Consider the following 10,992-nt stretch of genomic DNA (forward strand, 5'->3'; position numbering starts at 1 on the left):
GTTTCTGTTTGCGGACTTTCTCCTCCATTATCTCATGCTCGCTGATAAATGGTACATTTCAGATAGTGGCCATGTGCTGGCCTATCAATTACAGCTAATAATAGGCAGATGTAGCTGCAAATAATTGACTGTACGGGTCAAAATCCACCGATGTCACACGCACTGTGTCACTTCTATCTTCCTTTGTCTGAACAAGTTGCCTTTCACCAGTTTGGATTTCTGGACTTGAGGATGACAGCTCCACAAAAGATTTCTGCTCCCCTGATACCTTATCTAAGATCTGAGTGGGAAGCATGCCAGGGTCAAAAGGTCTTACTTTCAACTCCCATTTCCAGAGATGGAAAGACAAAATCTACACTGGGAATCCCCCAGAGGAGCCCTGAAGGACTGCCTCACTGTTCGAGGTAACTCAGTTCAGAAGCAATGTGTAACAGGGACTACATAGTCTTCAAGTGATGCAAAAAAGAAATCCCATGACCGCAATTTTAAAATAGAGCTGGAGACATGCCCCCTGTCCAGTGTCCTCCACATGATTAATCCTTAGACCCCACATGTTGTTCACCCCATTCCAACTCCAGCACCTCCACAGCATAGTAATGGATTAGAAATTATTTTCTCTGCCTTTTGCTAAAGTTAAGTGTGTTCCAATTTTCTGTTAAAAACAACACTTTTCAGGACATCATAAGCAATATTTGGCTAAAACTGCATATCATGTCGGGAGCTTCAAAGAATTCATGGAAACCCTACAAGTGTGGAAGCAGGCCAACTGAGTTCATACCAAACCTCCGAAGAGCATCCCACTCAGACCCGCCCTATTCCCACATTTCCCATGGTTGATCCACCCAGCCTGCACATCCTGGGACACTATGGGGCAATTTAGCACAGCCAATCCACCCTAACCTGCACATCTTTGCACTGTGGGACGAAACCAGAGCACCCGAAGGAAACCCAGGCAGACACAGGGAGAACGTGCCAACTCCACACAGACCCATGACCCCCAGTGTTGTGAGGCAGCAGAGATCAAAGAAGTTCATAGTTCATAGAATCCCTACAGTGTGAAAACAGGCCCTTCAGCCCAACAAGTCCACACTGATCCACAGAGAATCCCACTCAGACCCATCCCCCTCTAACCTACCTAATCTACACATCCCTGAACACTATGGGAAATTTAGCATGGCTAATCCACCCTGACCTGCACATCTTTGGACTGTGGGAGGAAACCGGAGCATCTGGAGAAAACCAAAGCAGACACGGGGAGAATGTGCAAACTCCACACAGACAGTCACCCGAGGGTGGGATTGAACCCGGGACCCTGGTGATTTGAGGCAGCAGTGTTAACCACTGAGCCACTGTTGGAACAACCTCATCAAACTCACTAAAACCATTAGTAAAGTATATCGTCACAACTAGCCATAGGATTTTAGGACAAGGTTTTACATTGCTTACTATTTGCCAGAAAAGATTTCCCAAATGAGTTTACAAGATGGCATTCATTTGCATTAATCTATGGATTCAAAATCCATTTAAAATTGATTCAGGAGATGTTTATAAGGCTTATAGAGTAATTGTCAATATTAAATTAGGTGTCTATGTATCTAGAGAGACCCACAGGAATATTTAAAGTAGATCAACTCCTTCACAGGCAAAGATTAAATGATGGGCAGACGAACATGGAGAGAACTTTTCAAACAGGAGACAAAATGTTGGTGTCATTAACTTTACAAAGTGAACCACTGAATTCAAGATTCAGTGAGCCATAAAATGGAGTTAGTAAAATGTCTTATCTAGTAGGTACACCTGATTACAAGGTGAATTATTATTTATATCGTGCAAGTATGTTTAAGCAATATCATTGGAGGGTGGAAGAAAAGCTAAGATTGAAAGAGTAGTTGGAGGGAGGGGATGACAGAGACAGTGAGAATGAGGGTGAAAGAGATGTAGGCAGTTCACAGAGTAAACCTGCTGCAGTCTGACTAGCTCATACTGAAATACTTGGGTCCATTATGTAGATCTGGTTGTCAGTGTAACTCATTATACAGGACACACATACATATTAAAACATTTAAAAGAGAATATTCACAAAGAAGTTTACAATGAAAAACCCTAAAGGGTTCAGAAAAGATTTACAAGGATGTTGCCAGGGTCGGAGGGTTTGAGCTACAGGGAGAGGCTGGATAGACTGGGGCTATTTTCCCTGGAGCATCGGAGGCTGAGGGGTGACCCTGTCGAGGTTTATAAAATCATGAGAGGCATAGACAGGGTGAATAGACAAGATCTTTTTCCCAGGTTAGGGGATTCCAAACTTAGAGGGGCATAGGTTTAAGGTGAGAGGGGAAACATTTAAATGGGAGTTAAGGTGTAATTTTTTCACTCAGTGGCTGGTGCGTGTATGGAATGAGCTGCCAGAGGAAGTGGTGGAGGCTGGTACAATTACAACATTTAAAAGGCATCTGGATGGGTACATGAATAGGAAGGGTTTAGAGGGATATGGGCCAAATGCTGGCAAATGGGACTGGATTAATTTAGGATATAGGGTCAGCATGGATGAGTTGGACTGAAGGGTCTGTTTCCATACTGTACAGCTCTACATTGAGCAAGTAAAGGATATCCCTAAATGGAAGTGCCACACAGATGTTATTTGTTAAATTAGTATTCAGTACAGCGAACAAAAAAAACTACAAACAAGAGTTTAATCACTATAAAAGAGGCCTCAAAAGACAGAACAGCAATATAACTAGGTGTGGAAATAAAATGTTAGTTACAGGAGAAATACTGGAACCATCCAACAGACAAAAGATCCTTATAATAAGCCCATGGAGGCTGGTATCCCATTTCCCAGTCACCCTACATTTACGTCTGCTCCATACACAGACTCAGACCAGCCAGCTCAGAGCTAGGCCCTAGACTGAGGACACTCTCTGAATATCCTGTTTATATCTGTCAGCCAGGGCTCCCTGATTGAGCCAGGTTAGCAATACTAATCAGGAAACTCATATTCTGTGAGTCCACCTGTTTGACCTTGTTCTGGTCACTACAAGCCTTATCACACGAACATTGACCGACAGAAACTAAGCTGAGTCAGTCATCATAGAGAAATGAAATGGACAAATGTTCAGCAATTTCTTTTAAGACTGAAAGAGTGAGATGAAAGAAGTATTTAAAAATTAGATAACAGCTCACAACTTCAGAAAGGAAACTTCTCTCAAAAGTTAAGAAATAATGATAAATGAGACAGCATCACATGTAATTTGAAACAACTCATACCAACGATTGATACAAACACCTGCAAAACTGGTGGGGTTCTAGTAGGATAGAAACGAAAGCCTTTCACTGAAATTTCAGAAATAGTTCAAGACTGTGAGATTAGTTTCGTTTGGGATTAAGTTTGGCATGGATTGGTTGGACTGAATGGTCTGTACCCATGCTGTATGACTCAATAAATCTGTGATTCGAATTGTAAATCCTCAGGTAATATAGTTCTCAAAAGGTAATTTCTTTCATCAGAGAAGATTGTATTTGCTAATAAAGTGTGAGGCTGGATGAACACAGCAGGCCAAGCAGCATCTCAGGAGCACAAAAGCTGACGTTTCGGGCCTAGACCCTTCATCAGAGGTTGTACTCGCGCTGGGTTTTAAGCGAAAACTTTAAGTGTTGATGGATATTGTACAGTAGGCTATTTCTTAGATAATTCCAAATTTTCTTAGTCATTCCTGAGTATCTTAAATAACATCAAACTGGATTCTATTAGCTTTTGGTATTACATATTTCAATAGATTTTGTCACTTATTCACTGAATGTGTACTGCTTGTTAATAAAATTGTGAAATGAGCACATTGTCTCATTTAAGTTTTTTTTCTGTTACAACTAAAATGAAACTTAATATCTTACACCCTTCCTTAAGTGAGGCAGTGTAGAAAAATCCCAGATCCGTAAAATATCTGGGAGGTTTACGGCATATTTAAAATGAATCAGGATATTCAGAGGACAGTGTCAATGTGGGGCAGCTCCTTTTCCTAGAATTATAGAATCTGTACAGTGTGGAAGCACACCATTCACATCGAATTAACACTGACCCTCCAAATACCATACCACCCAGATGACCCCACCACCCTATCTCTGCAGAATTTAGACAACCCATCTGGTTTAGAAACTAACATTAGGAGCAAACTCCAACAGATTTGGTTAGATTCTAGTTAGATGCATTTGTAGCATGGATTGAATCTCTGTTTGGACCTGAGATCAATTCTCTGGCCTTAATTCATAATGATCTTGTTTTAGCAGAACTGAATCGCCCAAATCCACACCGTGCCTGGCTACCATACTACATCCTGGTGGATCTTTATAGATTTCCTTGAATTTCTCAGTAATCCTTCCAGATCTTCCCATTGGCCTTCTTCTGATTAGATTAGATTAGATTAGATTCCCTACAGTGTGAAAACAGGCCCTTCGGCCCAACAAGTCCACACCGCCTCTTGAAGCATCCCACCCAGACCCATTCCCCTATAACCCACACACCCCTGAACACTACGGGCAATTTAGCATGGCCAATCCACCTAACCTGCACATCTTTGGACTGTGGGAGGAAACCGGAGCACCCGGAGGAAACCCACGCAGACACGGGGAGAATGTGCAAACTCCACACAGACAGTTACCCGAGGCTGGAATTGAACCCAGGTCCCTGGTGCTATGAGGCTGCAGTGCTAACCACTGAGCCACCGTGCTGCCCCAATGATTATGGGAAAGCATTGTCCAATTGATCTGATTTAAAGCTTTTTTAAAGGTGCTAATCTAGATTTGGCAGGTTTTTCTGATCATTTCTGTCTGCTGAGTTCAAGCTAGTCATTTTCATTAGTACTTAAAAGTTTTGGGTTTGTGATATTAACGTAGCCCTCCTACGGGAGGGGCGGCACGGTGGCTCAGTGGTTGGGCGGCACGGTGGCTCAGTGGTTAGCACTGCAGCCTCACAGCAACAGGGACCCAGGTTCGATTCCATCCTCGGGTAATTGTCTGTGTGGAGTTTGCACATTCTCCCTGTGTCTGCGTGGGTTCCCTCCGGGTGCTCCGGTTTCCTCCACAGTCCAAAGATGTGCAAGTTAGGTAGATTGGCCATGCTAAATTGCTCTACAGTGTCTAAGGATGTGCAGGCTAGATGGGTTAGCCATGGGAAATGGAAGGTTGTCTGGGTGGGATGCCCTTCAGAGGGCCAGTGTGGACTCAATGGGCTGAATGACCTTCCGTACAATAGGGATTCTATGGTCTGGTGAGCCTGTAGCATGGGGTGGGAGCAGTCTCAGAATTAGGGAATGGCCATTCTGGACCGAGATGTTGTTCCATGATCTTGATGGGGACAGCATAGGAAATCAAACCCCTCTATCTCCTGGATTTGTCACAAGTATGAAAATGATCAATTTAGTCACAAGGACAATTTCATCCAAGACAAAAGAAGCTCACACCAGGTTTCTTAAATAAAGAAGACACAAAAATAAATTTAACCTTTGATAACTGATTATTAATTCCTAAAAGGCAAACTTAAAAGATACCACTTTTAAATCCATGCCATATATTCACTAGCAGAAAGGATGCACATGACAAATATAGCAGACAGGCTTGTGGTAATATTGTGCTTTTAAACATAACTGAGAGTTGTATTCCCCACACTAACCAACTGGGCTGATTGGAATTGAGGCTTTTAGGGTTTTACAAGGAAATGACTGGTTAGATGGAAATGTTCTTGGTGGAGTTAGGAGTTGGTGGGGGGGCGGTGGTTGGGGGGCATTGGTTGGTGGTGAGTCTCAGACAAACAAACATAACTTGAAACTCACAGAGGAACAGGATTGGGCCAAGGGGGTGAATGGCCTCTTTCTGGTTTACTTGCCTCAGTAACATTGATGCCCAAGTGAGTCTTAAACTGATCAAAGGCAGAACCACTACAGAAAGCGATGAACACAGCCCAGACCATCACACAAACCGAGCTCCCACCCATGGATTCTACCTACGCTTGTGTTGCTACAGAAAGGCAGCCAACATCATCAAAGACCCCTCTTAGCCTGATTATAATCTCTTCTATTCTCTTCTGTCAAGCAGAAGATACAAAAGTTTGACCACAAGAACACATTTTTCCCTGCCGTTATTATATTTAAGTAATTTCAAATCTAACGTTGATCTCACTTTGTGCACCTCCTGTGCATTGCAATCTTGTTTGCCTCTCTCTGTCTCAGCACCCTATGATCTGTATGTCCTTGTTTGCTATGATCTGCCTGTACTGCTCGCAAAACAAAGCTTTACACTGCACTCAGGTACATGTAACAGTGATCAATCAAATCAAATCAAATCATTCACGACTCCAAAAAGGAAGACTAGAAACTTTCTTTTCGAAAGATTTGTCTTTTATCTTTGCTTCCAAGCCATTTTTTAAACCTCTCAATCCTCCTGTTACTCTCTTTAACCGGTGGGTTTAGATTTTCCAATCTGTACGCGAGAATATGGTGGTGATTGGCGGATTAGCTAGGTTTTGGTGACCCCTGGTGCTTGGACTGCAAATTGCAGCACTACTAACTCTAAGCAATAGAGATAATGGGAACTGCAGATGCTGGAGAATCCAAGATAATAAAGTGTGGAGCTGGATGAACACAGCAGGCCAAGCAGCATCTCAGGAGCACAAAAGCTGACGTTTCGGGCCTGGACCCTTAGCAATAGTTCATTTTGGGTCCCTCTAGTGTCACTCAGCTCCTGATCTCATTACAGCCTTGATTCAAACGTGGACAAAAAGAGCTGAATTCCAGAGGTGAGGTGAGAGTGACAGCGCTTGACATCAAGGCTGCATTCAACCGAGTGTGGCATCAAGGAGCACTAGCAAAAATTGGAATCACTGGATATCAGGGGGCAAAGTCTCTGAGATAATGGGAACTGCAGATGCTGGAGAATTCCAAGATAATAAAATGTGAGGCTGGATGAACACAGCAGGCCAAGCAGCATCTCAGGAGCACAAAAGCTGACGTTTCGGGCCTGGACCCTTAGCAATAGTTCATTTTGGGTCCCTCTAGTGTCACTCAGCTCCTGATCTCATTACAGCCTTGATTCAAACGTGGACGAAAAGAGCTGAATTCCAGCAAAGTCTCTGCTGGCTGGAGTTCTGCCTGGCACATGGGAAGATGCATGTGGCTACTGGAGGTCAGTTGTCCCAGCTCCAGGACATCTCTCCAGGAGTTCGTCAGTGGAGTGTTGTCGGCCCAATCATCATCAGCTGTTTCATCAATGACCTTCCCTTCATCTTAATGTCAGAGGTGGGGATGTTCGCCAATGATTGTACAATGTTCAGCGCCATTCACAACTCCTTAGATCTGAAACAATCCATGTCCAAATGCAGCAAGATCTGGACAATGTCCAGACTTGGGCTGAGAAGTGACACTAACATTCATGCCACACAAATACCAGGCAAATAACCATCACCAATAAGAGACAATCTTACCACTGCCCCTTGACATTCAGTAGTGTTACCATCACTCAGTAGCCTACTGTCAATGTCCTGAGGGCTATCATTGATCAGGAACTCAACTGGGCTCACCACATAAACACAAAGGCAACAACAGTAGGTCAGACGCTAGGAATTGCAACTCACCTCCTGGCTCCCCAGAGACTGTCCATCATCTCCATGCAATGTGATGGAATACTCCCCACTTGCCTGGCTGAGTGCAGCTCCAACAACACTCAAGGAACTTAACAGCATCGAGGACAAAGCAGCCTGCTCCATAGGCACACATCCATCACTTTCACAATCCCCCCCTCGACCATCAGTGGCAGCAGTGTGTACTCTCTACAAAATGCTCTGCACTAATTCACCCAAGATTCTCAGACAGCACCTTCCAAATGTACAGCCACCTTCTAGGTGGAGAAGGACATGGGCAGCAGATACATGGGAACACAATCCTCTGCAAGCCATTTCCTGCAAATTCCTCTCCAAGCCACTTAACATTCCAATTTAGAAATAGATGGCTAATCCTATTCTAAAGGCCAACAGCAGATGGACTGGAGTGGTTCAGGAAGGGTGGGAGGGGGCATGGATTAACCTGGAGTTCAACTGTTACCTAGCGAAGATCCAGGAAGGAAGCTGACTCCGTGAATTCAGTGTCGGGTGAAGGGATTTGGATCGAAGGCTAAAGAATGACAAGGGAGGGGGAATGGTAGTCAAGTACAAGAGCCTGGGGATATATGTGCACAAGTCATTGAAAGTGACAGGAAGGGGAACATCAAACGTACAGAACATTTGTATGAAATAGATACAAAAACTAAGCAGTTATGATAGATTTCAGTAAGACCCTGGTTTAGCTTCAACTAGATTATTATGTCCAGTTAAGAAGGATGTAAATGTTTTATTGAGCCCCTAGAAAAAGTTAACAAGGAAAGTTCCAGGATGAGAAAGTTCAGTTGCACAGATCAACTGTAGCAGCTGAGACTGATTGTCTTAGAGAAGGTGGGGACAGGATTGATTGAGGTGCTCAAGATGACGAGGGATCTGGATGGAACAGATCAGAACAACATAGTGAACTGATCAAGAACCTAAGGGAACAGATTTAAGGTGTTTGACAAAAGAACCAGTGGTTATGTTAGTAGAACCTCTTTCATCGAACACGGGGTTAGGGTCTGGAATGTACTGTCTGAGAGTGTGGGGGGAGGCAGGTTCACTTGAGGGGTTAGGGTCTGGATTGTACTGTCTGAGAATGTGGGGGGAGGCAGGTTCACTTGAGGGGTTAGGGTCTGGATTGTACTGTCTGAGAGTGTGGGGGGAGGCAGGTTCACTTGAGGGGTTAGGGTCTGGATTGTACTGTCTGAGAGTGTGGGGGAGGCAGGTTCACTCGAGGGGTTAGGGTCTGGAATGTACTGTCTGAGAGTGTGGGGGGGGAAGGTTCACCTGAGGGGTTAGGGTCTGGAATGTACTGTCTGAGAGTGTGGGGGGGTGCAGGGACACTTGAGGGATTAGGGTCTGCAATGTCTGTCTAGGTGTGTGGGGGAGGCAGGATCACTCGAGGGGTTAGGGTCTGGAATGTACTGTCTGAGAGTGTGGGGGAGGCAGGTTCACTCGAGGGGTTAGGGTCTGGAATGTAACACTAAAGTTCACAGCAAAGAATAGAAAATGTACATAGAAATGAAAACTTACATTTCACTAGCACCTTTCATGATGACGTGGACATCCGAAAACATTTCACAGACAATGAAGAGCCTTTGAAATGCTGTCACTGTTGCATTGTTGGAAATGTAGCAGCCCAATGTGTGCACAGCAAGAGTCCACAAATCAAAATGTGATAATGGTGAGGTTTTCTGACTTTTGTGATGTTGTTTGAAGGGTAGCTATTGACCCAGGACCAAGAATCAGCGATGAGGTAACAAAGACAGGCATGAGGGAAACAGGCAGAGGGAGAAGCAGATGTGTACAAGAGACGGAGAAAGGGAGAGTGGAAGTGAGGCAAGAAACAGTAACAAAGGCAAAATGAGATGGGAAGAGAGTGATGGAGAGACAGACTGTGGCAGTGAAAGAGGGATAGAGAATGAAGGAGAATGAGAGAGAGAGAGACAGTGAAAAGCAGGGATTGAAAGATGAAGAGATTGAGAGAGAGAGAAAAACCGTGAAATCGGTTGAGACAATGAGTGAGAGAGAGAGAGATGTCGGAGGTAGAGGCAGTGAAAGACAGACATAGGGAAAGAGAGATTGAGAGAGTGGCAGACAGTGAGGTAGATAGACACAGTGAGAGAGAGAGGAGCAGAGACAATGAGAGACACAGCTCGAGAGACAGAGACAGCTCGAGAGACAGAGACAGCGAGAGAGAGAGAGACAGCGAGAGAGACAGAGACAGCGAGAGAGACAGAGACAGTGAGAGAGAGAGAGGCAGTGAGAGAGACAGAGACAGCGAGAGAGACAGAGGCAGTGAGACAGAGACAGTGAGAGAGAGAGGAACAGAGACAATGAGAGACACAGCTCAAGAGACAGAGACAGCGAGAGAGAGACAGAGACAGCGAGAGAGAGACAGAGGCAGTGAGAGAGACAGAGACAGCGAGAGAGACAGAGGCAGAGACAGAGGCAGTGAGACAGAGACAGTGAGAGAGACAGAGACAGAGACAATGAGAGACACAGCTCGAGAGACAGAGACAGCGAGAGAGAGACAGAGGCAGTGAGACAGAGACAGAGACAGCGAGAGAGACAGAGGCAGTGAGACAGAGACAGTGAGAGGCAGAGAGTGAGAGACAGTGATAGAGAGATAGAGAGAGAAGACAAACAACAAGATACAGAACACGGTCGAAGCTCCTCCGAGGTTTTGATGTTCCTGAGCTCCACCTGCTACTGAGCTCACTCTATCTCTGTCTCGTGAGGGTTAAGCTGTGCTCAGACATGTAGCTGTTGTTTTCATCATGCTTCGATATTTTTGCTTTTCAGAGAAGTGCTGGAGAAATGAACAGGACAGGAGATCATACAGAGTTCCTGTAACTGTACAGTTTGTGAATCACAACAGATGCTTTGTGCAACCAGTAGTCTATGCCCATACCCCTGAGCGTGCGAGTACCTTTCCCTTTCAACTTCCTTTCCTCCAGACCCATTGGCAGAACACAGACCTCTCCCCTGCGTACTCTGGTCCATTGGCTATTTTCCTCAACAGTGAGTGTCAATGGGCTATTGGACCATGAGGAGCATCGTGTCTGGGCTCAGCAATATCAACTGTCTCCAAATGCTCCTTAAACCTGTGACCTTCCTCACTGAAAGACCAGCAACTGCTCAGCTCAACTGTCCAGGAAACAGGAGGAGGAGAAGAGGTCTAGACTGAAGCAAGGTAATGGCCTAGTGCTGGTATCACTAGATCATTAAAGACTCAGATAATGACCTGGGGACCTAGTTTTAAATCCCACCGTGGCCGGTGGTGGAAGGGGCAGCACAGTGGCTCGGTGATTAGCACTGCAGCCTCACAGCACCAGGGACCCAGGTTCGATTCCAGCCTCAGGTAACTG

The 10,992-nt window shown here is 44.9% G+C and overlaps 1 protein-coding gene across 2 annotated transcripts in view; it reads right to left on the minus strand.

The window, feature by feature from the left end:
* LOC125447325 (lysoplasmalogenase-like protein TMEM86A) overlaps nt 1–10,259 on the minus strand; it is a 57,270-nt gene extending 47,011 nt beyond the window's left edge. The window contains exon 1 of one of the 2 annotated variants that reach the window (XM_048521660.2): nt 9,155–10,259. The gene's annotated coding sequence lies outside the window, so the exon portion shown is untranslated. Of the gene's footprint in view, nt 110–9,154 lie in introns of those variants that run through there. The other variant, XM_048521659.2, reaches the window with a different exon arrangement.
* Nucleotides 10,260–10,992: the final 733 nt, after the last annotated feature.

The sequence above is a fragment of the Stegostoma tigrinum genome, chromosome 38, assembly GCF_030684315.1.
Source record: "Stegostoma tigrinum isolate sSteTig4 chromosome 38, sSteTig4.hap1, whole genome shotgun sequence".
Taxonomy (NCBI): Eukaryota; Metazoa; Chordata; class Chondrichthyes; order Orectolobiformes; family Stegostomatidae; genus Stegostoma; species Stegostoma tigrinum.